Source organism: Muscardinus avellanarius, assembly GCF_963383645.1.
Source record: "Muscardinus avellanarius genome assembly, chromosome: 10".
Classification (NCBI taxonomy): Eukaryota; Metazoa; Chordata; class Mammalia; order Rodentia; family Gliridae; genus Muscardinus; species Muscardinus avellanarius.
Genome location: NC_137796.1, coordinates 42,365,450 through 42,387,426, shown reverse-complemented (window position 1 = coordinate 42,387,426; position 21,977 = coordinate 42,365,450). Strand labels below are relative to the sequence as shown.

Genomic DNA, 21,977 nt, shown 5'->3' with positions numbered 1-21,977 from the left:
AATTTGGCTACTGCTATGGTTTGCATATGACTTAAGTGTACTCCCCAGAGGTCCATGTATCAAAATCTGAGTCCCCAATGTGGTGCTGTTGAGAAGTGGTTGAACTTCTAAGTGGTGGGGCCTGGTGGAAGGTGTTTAGGCCACTGGGGGTACTGTTCTCAGTTCTCAGGGACCTCAGTTAGTTCCCGAGAGAGGAAGTTGTTCTACAAAGAGTAAGCAGCAATGAAAAACAGACTAAGACAGATGCCAGTAGCTGGTCCGGGATAGGGAAAGCCATGTCCATTCTCCATACTGTAATGGAGAGTCTAAGTCAGGACTTAGCTGGGCACCTGTGAGTTTCAGCTAAGAGATAGCATTGAGCCCCCAAGACTCAACCATTCTCACCACAGGCAGCTCGGTCTGTGGCAGCTTGCTGCTGAGGGATGACCATTGTCCTAAATACTGTGACTCAGATTAAACTGGAGCTCTATCGTCAATTATTTACTATGTGGCAGTAACTTATTGAGAGTATCATGATAATATGACAAGTCTTTGGAGTTAACTTGGAATTCCAAATAATAGGTCAGTAAATTTGTCAGTTATTTGGAATTCCAAATAATAAGTCAGCAAAAAAAAAAATTAAAACAAAACCCAAGCCCTTGCTACCATAAGCCAAAAGCAACAGCAGACCTATGAAGGACAATGATCAAACCATGATATTTTTTATAAATCTATTTCAGCTCACTAAGATCATATGGGTCCTTCCTTTCTTCAACTGTTTTTGTTAATCAGCCAAAGCTGTTTATCATAGTTTCTATTATCATTGCTGAATAATAATGTTACCTAAGAATCTTATTCTACAATCTTTGGAGGCTAACTTCTCTGCAAACTGTACCACCCCATGCAACTTGAGTCTTGGCACACTAAATGAAATTTTCAGCTATCACCTTTATTTGCAATGAGAGCCTTTTTGTGTTGGCCAACTTGATATGAAAGCACTTAGTACATTTTTCCACCAATCAATTTTAAAATATTAATCACAATTTTGTCCTATGGCTATATTCTGAATTTCTATTTCTTGGTAGAGTCAAAGATGACGTCCAGTAATTCTGGCAGATTTGGATACTTCAGTGGTCAAACCATTATTGAATTGGTTTTCTTTTTAACTTTGGTGAGATGGCAATCTATTTATAAATGCATCTAAAGTTATGTGTGTATACATTTATAGAAGGAAGTCTACACAATACTGAAATTATAATAAATTCTGATCTTGCAATATGCCTTGTAACTAGAAACTTCGTAGATAATAATGGTAGTATCCAAAGACCCCAAGGCCTTCATTCTGCAGTTCTTCACATTTATTTCTACAGAGCTTTATGGCCATTTTTCCAAGGGGTATTCAGCCCCATTGTACAGATGAGATAAGAAAGTTCAGATACAGTAAACTTGGAAGGTTTGACTTGAAAACAAACTTCTGATTGATCTAAATTATTTATATCCCAATTACTCCCTATCCTGCATATATTAATAAAAACCTATGACCCTTCACTCTGTGATTGGCTGATCTCACTTAACATATTGTTCTCTAGGTCCTTCCATTCCATCTTCTTGCAAATGCTGTAATTTTATTTTTTGTTACTGCTGAGTAGAATTCCACTGGAGAAACCTCAGGGGATCCAGGAGTGGAGGAAGACTTAGGTTCATACTACCATAGACTATGTGTATGCATGTGAATATACCAATGTCAATGTGGGTACTCCCGATTGGGAGGGAGGGAAATGGGGAGTGGGGCACCGAGAGCTGTGCATGTATGTCATTGTCAACATGATTTACATTATAATGTGAGACTATCATGCACTAATAAAAGCACAAAAAGTATTTTTTTAAAAAAAGGGACAGGGGAGGAAGTAGGAAAGGGCTAAATGAGTGATGTGTGCATGTATACCTCTACCATTTTGTACCCCATTAAGATGTATGACTACAACGCATAATAAAATAAATAAATTTTTAAAATAAAGTACTTATGCTGGGAGAGGTGCCGCACACTTGTAATCCCCACGCTTGGGAGGCTGAAACAGGAGGATCGTGCAGGTTTGAAGCCAGCCTCAGCTGGCTTAAGAGACCCTATTTCCAAATAAAATATAAAACAGGTCTGAGAGTGTAGCCCGGAGGTAGAAGACCCCTGGGTTCCATCCCCAGTACCACCAAAATAAATAAATAAATAAATAAATAAATAAATAAATAAAGTGATTATATCCTTTAATTCTCCAAAATCCTTACATGGATTATGATTATAATGTGTTTTCATAGGATAACACACACACACATACATACACACACGTGAATAGTGCCATTACTTTATATATAATTATAATACATTTTGTTATTTATATTTCACATATATAAACATATAGTTGATGAGTTACTTTATGTATATTATTATAATAAATTTTGGTTATATGTACATTATTTACATACACACACACACACACACACACACACACACACACATCCTCTGAATCGGTTAGAAATTCCCACAAGACTGGTATGAAATCAAGTGCTATAAAGAAACAGGGTATCCAGGAGAAAGACATTATGTCCTCCCAAAGAATCAAATTTACATGAAAGGCTAATCCTTTGGTGATGGGAACCTTGATTCTCAAACAGAAAGCTGTTATTATGCAAAGCATTTCTGAAAATTTGACACATTTCTGAGTCCAGCTAAATTGGGATGAAAAGTTTCAGACTTTTCTATCCCATCTGTGCAAGTAAAGCCCCTGATCTTGGCACCAAGACAATGAGGTTGAGGTCTGTTGGCTTTTGGTCAGAGAATGTAAGCAAGGGCTTCAGAAAAAAACCAGCACTGAGATCTTCACTGAACTTTCCAACTGTGTTTCCAATGGTCTTGGCCAAAAAAGCTAGAGACAGCCTTGCAGCTCTGCTGGGAGCTTGCTGACCTTCCCCTCAGGTGGCCATGGACTTAGAGGAAATCAGCTTTCTACATGCAAACATGTCGCCAGGGGAGGAGCCCTGGCAGCCCTTGGGGTGACAGAACAGCCCCTCAGTGGCCTGCAAATTTTCATTCATCCCATTTTAATGATACAAATGATCAGCCCTGCTGCCTACATCGTCTTGACAGACTATTGATGGAGTTAGTGGTTCCCTAGGTCTGCGCGTGGCAATGAGGAGCAAAGAGTGTTAATTAGTTTCTAAGAAGTAGAAGGAACTCTAAGACCCAGTTGGATCCAAAAGCCTTTTATAGTGGTTGAATCTGAGGGAATAAGGAGCCGCCCAGTCATTCCCCACTGCAGAGGCTTCTCCCTAGCTTCATCCCCAGAAGCACTGCACCACAGGAACGCCTTGGTCAAATAGACTCTTCAGAAGCTGGGTGTGGTGGTGCACGCTTGTAATCCCAGCATTTGGGAGGCTGAAACCGGAGGATCGTGGTTTGCAGACAGCCTCAGCTACTTAGTGAGGCCCTCTGGAACTCAGTGAGACCCGGTTTCAAAATAAAGAATAAAAAAATAAAAAGGGGGAAAGGAGGTGTAGCTCAGAGGTCAAATGCCCCTGGGTTCCATCTCCAGACCCACCAAAAAAAAAAAAAAATAAAAAAAAAATAAAAATAGACTCTTCAGTCTCTTCTGGATGTTCTCTTCCTCCTTGTCAGAGGCCAATACCGGTTGTGGTTAGGAACTTAGGCTTAAAACATAGCTTCCCTTTTCTGTGAGGTCACTAAGCTCCTCAGCACCCTAAACCTGGGTTTGCTCTCTCTGACCCTGAGCCAGCAGCTCCATCCATCTGACGTTGAGCAGCGGCTCCATCTCTCAAGTCTTCAGTTTTCACACACTGGAAATGAGGAGCTATTACCTGCAGGGTCAGACTGCTGCCAAGGTAAAGTGAGACCTGTGGCACATCTGCAGGCGGTGAAGGGGAACATGTCAGCTATGTATCACTGTTGGTTCCCTTTCTCCTTTGTGGACATTGCGCTGTTAATCTCGGCTTGATTAGGAGAGGGGAGTCTTCTCCATCAGAAGTACCGATTGAGCAAGTACCTTGGGTGCTACTGCTTGGTGCCAGCTGGCCTTGGGTGTCTGATTAAAGCTTAAAAGATTGTCTCACCTTCAGAAACTGGCCTCTTAATGGGGGCTTTATGAGTTGTGAGACCCTCGAAGTCCAAAGGAACCAGTTATTATCAGTTGCATTTTATTGGGATGAAGTTCTCCCGTCTTGGGCTGGGAACTGCTGCGAGTCAGAACCCTCGCTGGACAGAATTCCCAAGAGGAGCCACGGGCTGGAGAGGGGCTGAGTCTGAAGACATAGCCTTAGACCGCACAGTTGGTGACTTGGTGGTGGGTTGGGGGTTCAAGAGCCCAGATGGGAGGAATAGGAGCCCCTGAACATCCCTCCAGTAGCCCCCCAAAGCTCTGCCATTTGTGTCTATTCTTTCGACGCTTCTCTCTCTTCTCCAAATGCTCCACGCTCGTTCCTTTCTCAGGACCTTTGCACAGCCCTCATTCCCTCCATCTGGAATTGTCCCTGTCCCTACACCATCTCATGACTAAGATCTCATCCTTCAGTCCTCAATGCCGCTGCACCTGCCTGTAGAAGGCCTTCTCTAAATATTCCAGACCTGCCCGAATGGCTGTGAGACACATCAGGCAAACTCAGTACAGCTTCTACCATCGGTAGCTGAACAAATAAAACAATCATGGCTGGTCCCCCCCCCCCATCGGGCAGATCATCAACTCCATGAGTGTGGGGCTGGGCTTCTGCTTGGGCTGTTTGCTTTGATCATTGATGTTACTACCCAGTACAATGCTTGGCACATCACAGATGCCCATCAAGTATTTTTCAAGCAAAGAAACAGCCATGAGAAGCAGCCAGGAAAAGGGAAAGAAAGCCGGGCGTGGTGGCGCACGCTTGTAATCCCAGCATTCGGGAGGCTGAGACCTGGAGGATCGTAGTTCGCGGACAGCCTCAGCTACTTAGTGAGGCCCCCTGCAACTCAGTGAGACCCGGTTTCAAAATAAAGAATAAAAAGTAGGGCAGGGGGTGTAGCTCGGAGGTCAAATGCCCCTGGGTTCCATCCCCAAACCCACAAAAAAAAAAAAAAAGGGAAAGAAAGAGAGCTCAATGCTACTGCAGGCAGAGGGACATGTCTGGACCCCGCACAGGGGCAGAAAGATAGGTGGGGGCTCCTAGGAACGGGTCAGGGGGACCCAGGAGAGGCCTTGTGCAGGAGGGGGTCAGGTGCCAGGCTTACAGGCCCTTTGAGACCTCATCCCACAGGAGAAAAGAAGTGGTAAGCCCTTCCAGCACTACAGCAGTACAGCCGTGCCACACAGCCCACATCCTAACCTGCCAGCAGCCAGGGCCCTGATGTGCCAGAAGGGTGCCCCCCCCCCACTCCCTACTCTCCTCTCTCTACCTCTTACTTTGAGGCCATCAACATTTCCCATCACTGCCATGCAAAAAGTAAGTACATCATACGTTAATTTGTATTGTCACTGTGCCGTAGAGCAGTGGTAAAGAGCACATTCATTTTTAATCCACTATGAATAATATATAAATATGTATACAGTGTGGAGGGTCAAGAGGGGTAAGAAGAAAGCAAGTCGTACATTGTTTATAACAAAAGTGGGGAAACGAGATATTTTTCTTACTTGCTACAATGGAAATATCTGTTCTTTCCCTGTACCTAAGGGGGAGAGGAAAATGCCTGCCCTTGGGGGGACCATCCATTAATTACTGCTCAACACTGTGGGCAGCTGGTTTCACAAGCGGGATGGGGCTGCATCTCTGGGGTTTCCAGACTCTCCAAATGGATGGCTTCTCCTCAGGTGTGGATGGCAGGTAAAAGAGTAGGGAGAAGATAGATGACCAGCCTCTGGAGTTTGGCCCTGGTGTGGTGGGAATAGCTACTGGTGAGGACGTCCCGATGCCCACTCCACAGAGCACATCAGCAGCAGGTGCCTGGATTGTTCTTCACAGATGCTAGCAGGAGGTAGAATGGCAGAGATGGCTTCCCATTTCACAGATAAGAAAACCTGACCCCAAGAGGTAAGCGATGGACCAAAGTCAGGGGTAGAAAGTTAACTGGGTTCTCATCAGGTTGTTTCTAAACACTTGTTCATGCTCATTTGTCCACCCCATCCTGTCAATGTCCACAACCCTCTTTCTACAAAGTAGGATTTTCCATTAGAAACCAGATGCTCCAGGAGGTAGTCCATGGACACACTAAAAGGATGTGTACCATGTGAATGGGGGGAGGGGGCTGCACACATATCACATGCCCCCCCCCAGCAGGCACTACTATGCCACAGTGATCTGCAGAAGCCCAGCAAAATCTAGTATTGATAGCCAGGCATCCTGATGCATGTCTGTAATCCCTGTATTTAGGAGGCTGAGACAGGAGGATGGCAGATTAGAGAGATAGGTCTCAGCAGCCTACTGAGACTTTGAGCAACCTAGTGAGACCCTGTCTCAAAACAAAAATTAAAAAAAAAAAAAGATGGGGGTGTTTCTCAGAAGTAGAATGCTCCCAGTACAAAAATAAAAACTATCTGGCATTCAGCACATGGGACATATTCCCTGGAATATGGAATCGAAGAGTACAGTCAACCCTTGCCATCCACAAGAAATGGATTCCAAGATACTTTCCACCATGGAGACCAAAATTTGTGGATGCTGAAGACCCTTATATAAAAAGTATATAGAAAGAGTATGTGTATATAACTCACATTCTACCATGTCTTTTAAATCAAGTTTATAACTTCTCAAGATCTTGTTTCAAAATAATAAAATAAAAAGTTAGGGGTAGATCCCAGTGATAAAATGTGCCTGTGTTCAATCTCCAGCACCACAAAAATAATTATATCTAAATTATTCATAAATATAACAGTATAATCTAAGCGCCATATAAATAGTGGCTCACTGTACTGTTTAGAGAATAGAGACAAGAGATGAAAGTCCACACATGTTTAGTACAGACCCAAGCATCTTCAACCTAACTACCTGGTATGCAAATGAGACAACAGGTAGGCAAAGCCAGACAAAGTGCAGGAGAAATGAGGCCTTGTAAAATGGCAGGACGCTGGGGAGGTAGGCTTACTTCATGAGAATTCATCAAGGTGCTTGGTATACTGCAAAGCCTAGTTTTGCTTTTTAGAACATTCTAGAAGACTTTTCCCAAATACTTTTGGTCCAAAGTTAAATTTGTGCATGTGGAAACTAAACATTCCCATATAGAAGATTTGGAGAGGCAACTGTATGTCTAAACTACTCAGACAGATGTCCCGCATCCATATTTTATTGTTTTGTCTTCTAGAAGGACCCAGGTCATAAAGTAGTGAGAACTAGTCCTCAGAGGTGGCTTCCATCAACAGGCTGTGGGAAGAGCTGCCTTTAGGTATTACTAAGGGGATTCATAACAACTCCAGGTTTTCCATTATACCTAAACCAGAGCCCGCTAGAATCTTTAAAACCAAGGACATTTGCAAAATTCATGCTGGTAGGTAAAAAAATGGCTCTACCTGTAGGACCAATTGAACATGGTTGAAATTTGCCCCTCAGGAATGGTGGTAACCACAGGTTCATGGACAGGTCAGGCCTTCAGGGTGGTGGCCATGTCTCCACCTGGGTGGGTGCCCTGGAGCCCCAACAGCCCTTACTGCTGATTTCTCTGAGCATCGACTCTAAAGCTGCAAACTGAGAGGTCCAGGGCCCTCAGATATCCTTCTTCCAGGTTTAAGAGGCTGGTAGGAGCAATGAGACTGGTAAAAAAAATATATATATACATAAACATGCACCAGGCCTACAAAAAAAGCTGCTTTCTCAATCACATATATTATATTCCCTTCTTAATTTCCCTAATTCCAAATAGGCAAGAATGGTTCCAATCAGGTACATAATTTATGTTTTCAGTTTTTAAAAAATATTCATCCACCTAATCAAAGATGCTAAAACACTTTGAAATATCCTTAGTATAAATAATTTTAGGTTTTAAATTTCCTGTGATTTAGGTTTTAATTTAAAAGGCTACTCAAAAATGTACTTATTTTAAAAGTGAATTTTAATTCCTGTGGTAATGGATTGAAGACATCACTATTAGCTCCTGTTTGGCTTCATATATAGAATATAGATACATGTAGAGGAATTGCATATATGCATGTATTTCCTTGTTTTATCAACTAAGAGGACCTAGAAGTGATAGCATTGATTTCTAGAAGAGAAAAAAAAAGTGGGACATGGTGGTACATGCCTCTAATCCCAACTACTCAGGAAACTGAGTCTGGAGGGTTACAAATTCAAGGCCAGGCTGAGCAACTTATCAAACCCCAATCTCACAATATTTGGGAAGCTGAGACAGGAGGATCACAGTTCACAGACAGCCTCGGCTACTTAGTGAGGCCCTCTTCAATTTAATGAGGCGCGGTTTCAAAAATAAAAAATAGGGCTGAGGGTATAGCTCAGAGGCAGAATGCCCCTGGGTTCCATCCCTAATACTGCAAAAACAAACAAACAATTTAAAAAAAAAAACCCTATCTCAAAGTAAAACTAAATAAAAACAAAAAACTGGGTACAGCTTCGTAGTAGTGTGCTTGCCTAGCACGTGCAAGGCCCTGGGTTCTATCTGTAACACTAAAAATATTAAGAGGAGGAGGAGACCAAGGTTCCTTGGAGAAATGTCCGATTCTATGGCTGGGGCAGGAAATACACGAGTTGATTCCAGAATATCTTGTGTTAGAAAATTAAATTGGAAAAACAGCGCACATTGATGAATGAAGACACGAACAAGACATGAAGATATCTTAGAGCTCAAAAGCTGAATGAATTTGAGCCGGAAAATAAATGCCATGGCATCAAATTATAAAATAAATATCCCGTATCATACTGATAGAAATGTGTCCATCGTGTTTGTCAGTGTACATGGGGAAGGACAGGCGCTCCAATTAATTAATTTATGTAGATATCCCCCACATTGGGGAAGCGAAGCATAATTCCCCATTTCTGCAGTAGGGACGGCACCTAGTGACTTCTTTCAAAAATGTGCATTATGGAAAGCGGGACCAAGACCAAGAGCCTTGGCATGTGGTGAAGGGCGCTTTACCTCAATGGTCTTTCTCACCTAAATCCACACTTCAGTCTAAGCATGAGAGATGGCAGCCGAGGGGCACTCTACAGAGGAGCGTCTCAGGCAGGCGTGGTGGCACAGGCCTGTACTCCCAGTACCTGGGAGCCTGAGACAGGAGGATGCCAGGTTTGAGGCCAGCCGCAACAACTTAGCAAAAGCCTCAGCAACTTAGCAAGACCCTATCTCAACATAAGACCATGAAGACTATTTAACTATTAAGGTCGTCAAACACAAAAAGAATCCGAGGCGGTCACTGCCAAGAGGAGCCTAAGGAGACATGACAGTAAACGTCATGCCATCATGGATGAGCTCCCGGAGCAACAAGAAAGGATGAGCTCCCGGAGCAACAAGAAAGGACAGTACATAGAAACTAAGGAATATGAATAAAACGTGTACTTAGCTAATAGCGATGTATCAATATTTATTCACTAGTTGTGATAAATGCTCTCTACTAATGAAATGTTAATAGCCAGGAAACCTGGCTGTAAGACACATGGGAATTTGTTGCACCTAAGCAACTTTACTGTAAATCCAAATCTATCCCATGCTAAATTAAAATGTTTATTTTAAAATGTTCCATTTAGCCTGGCGTGGTGGCACACGCTTGTAATCCCCGCGCTTGGGAGGCAGAGACAGGAGGATCGCGCAGGTTCGAAGCCAGCCGCACGCGCTGGCTTAGGAGACCCTGTTTCTAAATAAAAATATAAAAATAGGTCTGGGAGTGTAGCCCGGAGGTAGAAGGGCTTCCAGGAACCCCAGTACCACAAAATAAATAAATAAATAAATAAATAAATAAATAAATAAATAAAATGTTCCATTTATTGCTGGGCATGGTGGTGCAGGTTTATAATCCCTGCTCTTGGGAGGCGGAGACAGGAGAATCGCACAGGTGCTGGCTTAAAAGACCCTGTTTCAAATAAAATTATAAAAAATAGGTCTGGGAGTGTAGCCCGGAGGTAGAATGGTTTCCAGGAACCCCAGTACCACCAAAAAAATTAAAATGTTCCATTTATTTATTTATTTATTTATTTACGTGTAACTAGGGATTAAACCCAGGGGCATTCTACCTTCAAGCTACACCCTCAGTCCTATTTTTATTCTTTATTTGGAAATAGGGTCTCACTGAGTTGCTGAGATTTTCACTAAGTAGCTGAGGCTGGCTTTGAACCTCGATCCTCCTGTCTCAGCTCCCCAAGTACTGGGATTACGAGCATTAGCCATCATGCCTGGCTAAAAAGTTCCTTTTTTAAAAAGAATTTAGTTGATTTTGATCCCAACACTCCACCTGGGGAGATACCACTGCTGAGAGTGTGTCCCAGTGTCACAGAGCCAGGCAGGCGGCTCTTGACTCTTCCTGGTGCTGCTGAATTCTCAGGAGGGAGAAGGAAACTCAGAGACTATGCTGGGCCTGCTGCCCGAGGAGAAGAGAAGGCCGGGCTCCTCCTGGAGGCCTGTGGGGGGCACAGAGTTTTTGTCTCATACACAGTGGTTAAGACTGGCAGTGGGCATCCTCGAGTCAGACAGAGGACTCAACCTCATCTAGCTCTTACTTGTTGGTTGTGTTCCTGGGCCAGCCATTTAACCGAAGTCTCAGTTTTCTCATCTGTAAAATGGACATGATAAGGGTTTTTGTGAAAATTCCATAAGATAAGGCTTGTTAAATGCTTAAGACAATCTATGGCACATAGAAAGCCACGAAGAAACATCTAATGAATATGGTCGCAGTATTAAAATATTTTCTCTATTAAGTGGCATGGCATGGCAGTCTTGCAGTAGATGGTCTATATACATTTTGATTCCTCTAACGATGCTGAAGGCATAGGACATCTATTTACCCAATGAAGGCACCGAGGCTCTGAGAGGCCGTGTGCTTATCCAGGGCCACAGGCCAAAGAATGGCAGAGCCCAGCTCAGATCTGCAGCCGGAGTGTGACTACTACAATTTATGTGTCCCTGAAGCTTCAGGTTCAAGCCGGGGACTGTGAGGCTAGATGAAGCTGGACTCCCAGAGTGTGTCTGCAGAGAAGCCTCAGACAGGTGGAGGCTCTCCGGGAGCCCAGCTCAGGCCGCCTCACCTCACACACACCCTGGACTCTCCTCAGGCTTCCCGCCCTCTCCTTGGGCCTGGGCCCCACATGCCCCCTTCCTTAGCAGTTTCCTTCCCAGGCTGGACTCTGGCTCCAGCCACACCTTTTCAGGATTTGGCCCTGCCTGGTGTTTATTGTTGGCCCAGGCTGCTTTAGTCCCTGGAGCCACAGGCCTCCCCGGGTGGTCAGCAAGCCACCCAGCAGGCATTCACCAGCCACTATTGATCCAGGATCTTAAATCATCCCTGGATTGTTTAAAGGCATTTATGTTTATCATTAAATAACCTTCAAGGGGTCGGTGAACTTACTTCCCTTTTTTGAAGATTTTTAGATGCATAATATAATAAAGCTCTAATGGTACCCAGAGTTTGTCTCTGAGTGAGTGCATTTAATCCTAAAAGAAATGCCCAGAGAGGCCAAAGAGAAAGGAGACTGGCCTTCACATGACAGGGACGCCCTCCTCCCACAGCCAGAACCTCTTCTCTCTTGTAGTGTCTAAGGGGCTTAGACCTCTGGAGAGGGTTCTTTGTTTTGTGTGTGTGTGTGTGTGTGTGTTTTGTTTTTTATCTTTTGCGGTACTGGGGATGGAACCCAGTGGCATTCTACCTCCAAGCTATACCCCAGCCCTATATTTTTTTATTCTTTACTTTGAAACATGGTGTCAGTAAGTTGCCGACAGGCTCACTAAGTTGCTGAGGCTGGCCACAAACGTGTGATCCTCCTGTCTCAGCCTCCCAAGTACTAGGATTACAAGCACGCACCACAACGCCAGGCTTGGACAGGGAGTTTTAAGTGGAACCAGGCAGAGCACTGTTGAACAGCCTTAGGAAAACACGGTTGAATCAGGATTGGATCTTATTACTAAAACAAAGCTAGACTGGTTGTTCTTGTATGTTTTGGTAAATTAATTTTTAAATATTAATTAAAATTATTGGATGGTTCTCAAAGATGGCAACAGTGAGAGTACATGGGACCCTGATTCTCCACTTTTAATATCTCTGCCTTCTTCCTTAGGTGAACTGGGCCAAACACAGTTACCTGAAGTCCCCGTGCAACAAGACGGGCTGTCGGGATGGAAGGAAGTTAGGAGGATTAACAGCCAGGCCTGCCCTTGAGAGCTTTGGGCACCAACAGGCCCACTGGGTCCACAGGCCCCTCAGACAACAGCACGGACGCTCTCAGGGAGACAATTCACAGCACGCACCGTGCCAGCCATGCCCCTCGCACCTCTACTCTTCCTCTAGATGTCCAGGCGCCTACCTCTCACTAGAGCACCTTGCTTCCTTAGCCTGCCTGTCCAGTGTGCAAACGGAAACCTGCTCCTGTCGAACGTGTGCTGCCATTTCTACTAGAAATATTTACCCACTCCCAGTCCCAAATCTTCTTCCAATGAGACTGACCAAAACCCCAACTCTGTGTGTGTGTATTACTTGGGATTGAACCCAGGGATGTTCTACCTCCAATCTATATCTCCAGCCCTTTCATTTTTCACTTTGAAACAGTATCTCAGCTAAGTTGCTGACGCTGTCCTCTAATCTGCGATCCTCCTGTGGCAGCCTCCCAAGTACTGGGATTTACAGGCATGCACCACCATGCCTGGCTTCCAGCTCCTCCTTGAAACGATAGAGTTCCACTTCTCTAAGGCACCACACGATTAGGTACTTAATTATATCCTGCCAGGCCCACTCACTAAGGGCTTCCTTGAATGGGTGGGTCTCTCCTTCCTCCTGAGATACTAGAAACATTTTCCAGCTCAGCACATAGAAGGGGATGGATAAAGGAGGAGGCAGAATCTGTTGCCCTTACAGAGGTATGTCCCTAGGGTGGGCGCCCTCCTCTGCTCAGAGCACATTCTGACCTTCAGGGGAGTCTGGGGACACCCTGGGGTAAGGGGTGGAGATTGGCTCTGGCAAGGCAGCACTGCACAAGGTTTGTACAGGCTGCTCTCAGCTTTTGGCCTTGTGAGGAGCACGTGTACCCCCACCCCGCTCATGCCCTGGACCTTGGCTTCCTTCCTCTACGCAAGCCAGCATTCCTAACAGGTGTCCCACTTGGCCTGTGCTCCTTACCTGGAATGCCCCACCTGGCCCTGCTGGCTTCCTGTTTGGGGAAACCCAAGTGGTCCGTGCCTTGCTCCCTTCAGCCCCGGCTCGTGCTAGTGGATGGGACACTCAAGGCCTTGGCTCCGTTCAGGAGCACCCTGGCTTACTGGGAAGCCAGGCTCAGTTTCCCAATCACAGTTGAAAGAACTATCCTCTGGGTTCCACTCTCCCCACAACCACGCCACTTCTTGGGTGGCAAGGATGGTCCCACCCGCCCCGACCTGAGTCCTCCAAGCCCTCGGCCACCCCACACAGTGACCAAGTAGCAGCACCATGGATTCCACCGCTATTCAGGACAACGATGCATTCGTTCTCCTCAGAGGTGCCAAGCTGGAGGCCCACATTTTTTTGTCCCCAACTCTAAAAAAAAAAAAAAATTGTAACGCACTGCCAATGTTTAAAGATCTAACGTAAAAACATGGATTTCCAGTTTCTCTTGAAAAGTCAGAAGGTCTGGCAAGATCTTCCCGAAGGCAGTTGCTGCAGAGCTGGGTCCCAGTCGCTCCTGCTTCCCGGAACTCCCTGCCTGGCATCCTCCTGCCCCTGGCTCACTGCAGCCCACGCCCCCAGCCAGGCGCTGGAGGCAGGGGGTTCAGCCTCCACTTTGAACGGTCCTGCTTCACAACCCAGGTCTCACCTTTCCTGAGGTGGGAGGCTGGGGGAGGCGTGCCTGCTTTTCCTCACTCCACTCGGCAGATGGGTCGCATTCCTGTACACACCCAGTGAAATAAACAAGTGGGTGGTCTCTGCTGGTTCAGTGGTTTCCTGTTTTCCATTGTGCCGCATAAAATGAACACATCAGCCTTTAATTGTACGTTCTGTTTCATTGTACAATTTCAATATGGGAGGGGGCAATACTGTGACTTGGCTTGTGCCAAGGGTGTGCTGTGTGCACCACGTTATACTAGGAAAGACACCAGATACTGGTGCGACAGGGGGTAGGGCCAAACAAAACATTTTCAGTAAATAAATATCCAGTCCCCTAAAAGCTGGTAGCCAAGTTTATCTGCACACAACTTTCATTACCTACACATCTCTCACAACATGAGTGCATTTTTTGCAGGGTGGAGAGTTCATAGGTGTTGCTCTGAGCATCTCACCAGAAACAGTGTGGTGAGGGCAGTCCCATTCCATCAAAAGACCATAAAGGAATCAGATGCCCGCCATAGAGATGGGTACAATGGATTTATTTAAAATGGCTACTTTTTATCATGCCCGATTCAATAAATTGGTACTGTGAACAAAAGAAAATTACAAAGTAAAAAAAAGAGAGGTGGAACCATAAACTTTTCAACATTCAGCTATCGCTGAGTGCCGCTAATATTGTCACATGCTGAAAATAAATAAGTCTAAGAGAGAGGTGGCTTTTTTTTTCTCGTGAAGTCACAAAGGAAATGCTACTCCTTTCTTCTCTATGTTTCCCCCTATAAAAGGCTCTCTAAAAAATCAAAGGTGTCAGACTTTGCTTTCTCTTGCTGGCGTGATTTGGAATATGGCTGAGAAATGACAGATGTCGGCACCCAGCTGCAATGGAGCATGGTAAAGTTTCCGTCTAATCCACTTATTTCTCTGTAGTCATGTAAACCAAAACAAATGGGCAGGGCTTTACATTAGGGGGAAAAAAAAGCCCACAGCAGCAGGACTTTGTTGCATAATGCAGCCTCCACGCCATCTTGGTATTGCTTTTCCTTCTGCAGAAGGCAGGGCACCTTTCGGAGAGAACAGGTCTCCCCAAGTGTGGCCCACAAAGGGGCAACTTCTGTGCACCTCTGTCCCATCGAAATTCAGGTTTCCCCAGAAAGAGGAAAGTTTGGCCGGGATGAGGGCTGTCGGAAGCCTGGGGAGGCACCAGAACAAGCAGCCACGTGCCAGCACACGGGAGCACCCCTTTGCACACTTACGCACCAATACACCGCTAGGTTCACCTGGGAGCAGCTAAACTAAGATGATCAGTTTAATCACCAGCACCATCACTTTCAACTACTTGAATAAATCCAGAGGAATTATAAACGGAGCCCGTGTGTAATTAAAGCGAGTGCTGTTAGACTCTTCATTTAATAAAACACTTGAAAAGAAAAGCCCTCATAGGTTTCACCGCGCTCGGGGAGCAGGAGGGTAAACGCACTCGGCAGGCAGGCAGGAGGCAGCCCTGCCTCTTGGAGCTTGTCGGGCTGCCACCTCCTGAACCCAATCCCCTTAAAATCTTGTAAGGAGCGAGTGAGGATCAGGAGTCTCGGGGCTCTGTCACCGCCAGCAGTTCCAACAGCTGCGGAGCACTCTTTCAGCGCGAGTCACGAGAAGAGATGTGACGGGTTTCGCCCATGGCAGAATGGCGTTCCGTTTCTGGCCCTTCAGGCAAAAACAGTAAAGGCAAAGAGGAGAATTTGAGATTCCCCCCTTAAACTTCCCACAACAACCTCAGCAAAACCACATGACTCGCCTTCTACAATCTCCCTGGTGTGCTCACTGCTACTTTGGCAGGGAATCAGAATTACTGTTATATAAATTCCATCTGATGCCAGAGCGACCATCTGTGAGTAAAACTGCTTCACCTACGTCTGCCTGCAAAGCCACTCTCCCAGAGACAAGGGAGAAGGGGAAAAAAAATTTGATTAATTTGCAGAATGCTTGTGATTTGCTCATATATTATTATAACTGCTCATCAGCACATGACAAATTCCCAGCCCTCGGTGCGGGCACCCGTTTGGTTTCAGCAGTTTCTTGCGTCGACACCTGACAGACTGCAGGGCCTCTAATGACTTTCAGATGCTTACAAACAGTAATTCTATCTTCAGAATAAAAAAGAAAAATCCGTAGGAAGAAAAGAGGAGCGAGTTCGTCTATTTCATTTCCTTCCTGTATATCAACATGATTTAACTGGAAGGGCAGCCGCAGCTCCAAGAGCCCCCCCCCCTCCCCACCAGGCCATGACCGCCTGCAGAGACAAAGACCCCCAGTTCCCAAGCAGAGCAGGCAGAGGCCACACACCCAGGGAGGTGCCCGCTGCACCCTTGGCCTGCCTGCCTGCCTGCCTGCAGCCACCGAGGGCGGCCCCTCCCTCCCTCCCTCCTCCTCCCAGAGTCCCTTCCCTTGTCCATGTAATACCCCAATGACCTCTTACAGTTTCTGCAAACACACCTGCCTCCTAACTGCAGTTGGATTTCTGGCTCCCTCCCCCTCCCCGTTTTTCTTTGCTTTTAAAACTCTGATTATGCCTCTGAAGCCCTGCCTCTGTGCTTGATTGCCTGTTTCAGATTAGAGGTTTTAGCAAGAAGACAAAGACTTCAGAATGCACATCAGTCCCGCATACGAGGGCCCACAGAAGGAAAAGCGATAAAATGCGATGCGCCATCTGTCCACAAACAATAACCTGCATGTTCGGAGGCTCACAAATTATTTAGCACACAACCTTCCCAAATTACAGAGCCTTGAAATAGAGCAGAGTCTGGGAGTGAGACCCTCTTTGATGTCCTTTGGTATTTCCCACCCTCCTCCCCCTCACCCCCAAATTGATTGCTAACAGTTGAGGAATGTCTCGGTGACAAGTAGATTTTTTATTATCTGGATCTTCCTATTACATTTGGCCAGGGATCGAGCAGGCTGGAGCTCCCTGGGCCCCAGACCTTTGGGGACAACTGGCCCAGATGCAAAGTCTGTCTCTTTCTGCCTGGGTGCATGGGGTGAGGGGGGAAGAGGAAGTTGTCTCCTGAGCACATCCCACTACCAATCCAGAAATGGCCTGCTCAGCATTCACTTTGGGAAAATATTCTTTGGGAAAATATTCAAGACTTTGTTCAGGAGGCATCTCATCTGCAAACTGTTCTCTCTCCCCCACCTCCAGCCCTCTCTAGAAATATGTTCTAATACCTTTCCTAGCTCAGACTGTTTAGAAACAGCCTCAATGACCCATGGGCTATAAGCTATTCATAATAGTTAGCCAGTGTCTTTAGTAAGGCCATGAAATTCCTTCTACAATGATTTACTAAAATGGTGGGGAGAGAAGGAACAAGCACTGCCGGGTGGGGGGTCACTTTTATTTGTAGTGGATGAACATTTTCGCATATGCCCTTTCTTTCCAAAATGAGGCTCCTGACAAAGTGTCAGGTTTTGCCTGGGTACCTCATTAGGTGCACACACAGCCCAGCGAGTTAGGTCTCATGTTATGATCTTCCCATTGCATGGCTGGAGAAACTGAGGTGCAAAGACAGTGGTAACAGGCCAGGTGAAACAGGAATGTTTGGAACCAGGAGGCCTCTTTCCAGATGCCTCCTCTCCTCTCAGAACCACCAAAGAATCCCAAGGTCCTGTTTAAAGATAAGACTTAGAGTTGGCATTTAGTGGCAAAGAAGCCAATGGAAAAGGTTGCATGATTATTAAACAATCAAACAAACATGTGCTTTTCACATGGAAGCATTTCTTTCCTGAGTCTCAAAATAGACACATTACTATAGAAGGAGAAGAGACTAGACCTGAATGTGAACTAAATGAGGCTTCATTACCAAGTTCATTACCAGCTTAATTTTCTAGGGATTCAATCCCCTTTCAGTAGCTTCTTCCCTCCAATCCTCCTGCGGGCTCCAGGAGGCCCCAGCTCCACAGTCTCCTCCTCCTTGCAGGACTTGGGTCTGCAGGAGCCCCTTCTCTTCAGGGAGACTCCTTTTCCTCTTCTAGAACAGTGGCCCAATCTTACTGGCATTTGCTCCCAAGCACTAGCTGCCCTACACATCCAGGAGGAGCTAATGAGGAGGTCCCAGGGATGTGCTTCCCAGCCTTCTGAATATAAGCTTGTTCTCAGACTCCCTTAACCTGAAGTCAATTAAGACAGGGTGACGGGCACGGTTCAGCTAAGACTGGGTGAAGGGAGCAAGACAAAGGGGAGTCTCTCTAGCATTCAAAAAATCAGATATTTATTTTTTAAAGCAAAATGACAGGCCACAGTGAAGTTTCCACTTTCTGGTAGCTAGCAACCAAATGGGATTCTTTGCTTTTTTCATCCCCAAGTAACAATCGCGGACGCCTAGTTTGTTTTTTGTTTTTTGTTTTTTTTCCTTTTCACCATTACTACTATCACTGTCTTATCTTACACATGCATCAAGCTTTATCATCCTCTAAGAGCTTTTGCACATACTATTTGCCATGACATGGGGCCCAGGAAGCAGCCTAGGGAATTTGCCAGTTGCTGATGGCCCTGTCTCTGCTGGTCATTTAAAGCATGCAAGCAGCATCAGGACACTTCCCCAAGCCCTGGGCCATCTTCCTTTAAGAGGAAATCTGATTTTTATTTCCTTTCCGACCGTCACATCGTCACAACAATAATCACCACCGGTAGAAAATCTTACCCAAATGACAGAATTTTCCAAACTCCCTGTTGTCCCATAATGATTTTAAAGATTGGAAACTGAGAGAAAAAATGAACAACCTTCCAAAAAAAAAAAAAAGTTGCACTTTGTCGGGTTTGATCATGCCTCACATACCTCTCTGCCTTTGTATGAATATTATTTTGGCTTTTTGAGCTTGAATATTGCACAGGGATCATCATTTTATTGGCTTTGGAAAAACAGGATAGTTAGTAGCCGGTATTGGGCTAAAACTAGAAATTATCCCAACCGCAGGTTGACAGATTCCAGCAACGAGGAATGTACCTTGACCCGGCTGTTGGGAACAGACAGCTCCAACACCCACGCTTAACTGTACAGCCTTGCGTAGGCTCCTCTAGATCCCCAAAGCCTCAGTTTCCCCATTTGTTAAAGGGGTGAATGCTATCTCCTTTCTCAGAGAGAGTGTCCAGGCCCAATGCCTCTTTCTCAGAGACAGGCAGCGCACATGAAGAGTTCAGCACTGAGCCCGGAGTAGACAGTGCCGATTTCGGTTATGGCTATGACCGTACAGGTCCGCACTGTTCCACAGCAGTGGCCACTGTCCCTGAAAGCTCTGTCTGCCCTCTCTCCAACCAGGCTGCCAGAGGGAAAACTTCTCCAGTGGGAGAAAAGTGAGGGGTGACGGAGGCTGTCTGCAGCCCCATGGCTGAGCTTGGTGGGAACACGGGTTTTTCCGGACAGGGACTAGCACACCACTGTCGCCTCCTCTCAGGTACACACTTAAATGAAATATTGAAGTCCATCAGTACAAAGTGGGGGTTTCAGAGGCTGCAGCAAGAAAATTAAAGCAACCAAGTGAGAGCGTTTTATGCACGCAGGATAACTGCCTTTTGATACAGCTTTTTACTACACATTTGGTATTATGGATCCATAACAGATAAATGTGTATCGTGGAATATATAAAAGTGCCAGCAATTGTCAATATGCATTCACGTGCCATATTAAGGATATTCTATAAAAGACTCTCAAAATGTGATGGATGCGTGAAACTGAGTGAGTGATGCTACTGATGAGAATTTGGGAAAGTGCATCTTAAGCCCTAAGGAGGGTCATTAGACACAGCAGCCCAAACTCAACTGACATTTAAAAAAGTCCCTTGATACTCAGAACAAAGAGTCCTCAAGCACACACTTCCCTTAAAGCAAGGACTCAAAAACACATAGAAAAGGAATGTATAAATTCCAAAATCTGGGCCCAGGTAGCAGGAGGGAGAAGTTTGGGCACCGACCGTCCAGTCCCTTGGCTCCCTGTGGAGCCCGGAGCGCAGGGCTAGGGCGGGCTGAAGCGGCTTGGGCTCAGTGCCACATCTCCTGTCTACATGCTTGCTGGGCAGCTAATCCTCAGGATGAATTTTAAACCCGGGCATGGTTGTTCCGCTGCCTTCACTTTTCCTGGCAGCCATAAACACGTTGTTGTGCTCTTTAAAAAATAATAATAAAGTAAAACATTACCAGCTTCCTATACACATAATAAAATCAGTCTTTTGCCTCCACTATATTAAATGAAATAGCATGTGTCCAGAAAATACATACTCATCGGTGTCCATAAGAATCATGCAAATAAAAGCCAGAAAAATTTCCAAAGATCAGAATAAAATATTGAGAATATCCTACAATATATATATATATATATATATGTATTTTATACAGCACGTGTCCTGAAAGTGCCCCATCAAAATGCATGCCAGAATTTCTCATCTGTAAGGTCTTTTCTGACATTTGATTTGTCTGTGAAGTCTTCCTATTTCCCCGAGATAGAGACATTATACACATCAACCGTAAATAGACCTTTTTAATTGAGCTGATAGGTTGAAGGCGGATGTCCTTGAATTTACACTGAAAGATAGACTGTGATTATAATAAGAGGTTCATCGTTCCTCGGCCTTTTGGCTAAAATCAAGTGTATAATAAGGGCTTTAGCCACCGACTTCCCTTTTGTATGGCAAGGACTTTATCAACAGACCACATTTTAGTAAATAGTGCCAAATAAAATAAATTCTGCAGTAACAGATAGATGTCTCCTCAAGTCAGACGCGAGGCCACGTTCTGTACACCGAGAAAGGTGCCCAGCAGTGCCAGAGGTCAGATCCACCAAGGTTCCAATCTGCCTGCCTTCTTGCAAGCTGAATGTGGGATTGTGGCAATCTGCAATTTATTTAATTTTAATTAAATTTTGTTTCACATCCTGTTTTGCAAGTCAGCAAGATGAGCTCGATTTGCCAAAAGAGGGAAGAAATAAAGAAGGGGAAGAAGTTCCCCATCCAGGCATGAATTAGCAGCCCGGCGTTTGCCGGGCTGGGGCCGAAGCTTTTCTCAAGAACACACAACTCTGTCGGCAGAGCCTGTCTGGCCCACAGTATCACAGCCTTGCTATCTCCTCGCTGAAGGGCCTATTTGTCTGCTTTAAGTGAAATCACTCAATTCTCAAAAGTCAGTGGAGGACCCTAGAAGGGGGAGGGTTCGGATAGGCTACTCCAAATAAGTTCCATTAATCAAAAGACACAGTGTAATGTAACTAATATTTTACAATTAGGGGAGACAAGATGGAACTAAAAGCCATCTATCTCTCTTATACCACATGATCATCGATTCATAATCGGGGACTGAGAGTTGCACAAAGATGCATTTACTGGATGGGGGGCGCGGGGGGAGGGCCAGTCTGAGCCGAGATAATGAACGCGATGAGAGAGCCCGCCGCTGAAGGCTGAGGAGAGATGACAGCGGAGCTCAATGCTGACGGATGACATGAAGACACGAGCAGATACCTGACAGCCCGCGGGAGCCGGGCTCCTTCCTCGGCATTATGATCCTCAATTATCTTGGTAAGGGACTAAGAGGGGGAGAGTGAGGAAGCCGGCAAGCTGGCGGTCACTTAGCGCCGGGCGATGTGCGACGGTGCCATGCTGCCAGGGAGGCCTCCGGCCCCTGCAGGCACCACTTTGTGGACTGTGGCTTCTATTGTTGGCGCTCCTGGGCACACCAGGGACAACGGGGATGCCCGGTGCTCCATCTGTTCTGTAATGAAATTCCTAACTCTTAAAAGGGACACATTTTTTTTCTTTCACTGCCACCTTCAGGGGAAAAAAAAAGAATTGGCCCCTTTCAAAAAAAAAAAAAAAAAAACAGAAGGAAAGAAGAAAGAAAGAAAAAAGTAGGGAGAGGGCTTCCAGGAAGCAGGGAGGGGCTCAGGGCTGCAGGATGAGCTGGCTGGAGAAGACAGCTCACAGGCCAGAAAGGATCTTCACAGAAGCCGGCAAATGAGTAAGACAGGGAGGGAGATGAGCCTTCAGGAGTGAATG

The 21,977-nt window shown here is 45.6% G+C and overlaps 1 protein-coding gene across 1 annotated transcript in view; it reads right to left on the bottom strand.

Annotated features, from left to right (window-relative positions):
* The window catches only part of ZNF536 (zinc finger protein 536), a gene marked incomplete at both ends in the record, with an annotated part of 267,928 nt that overhangs the window by 2,886 nt on the left and 243,065 nt on the right, over positions 1-21,977 (bottom strand). The gene's annotated exons all lie outside the window — the stretch shown is intronic.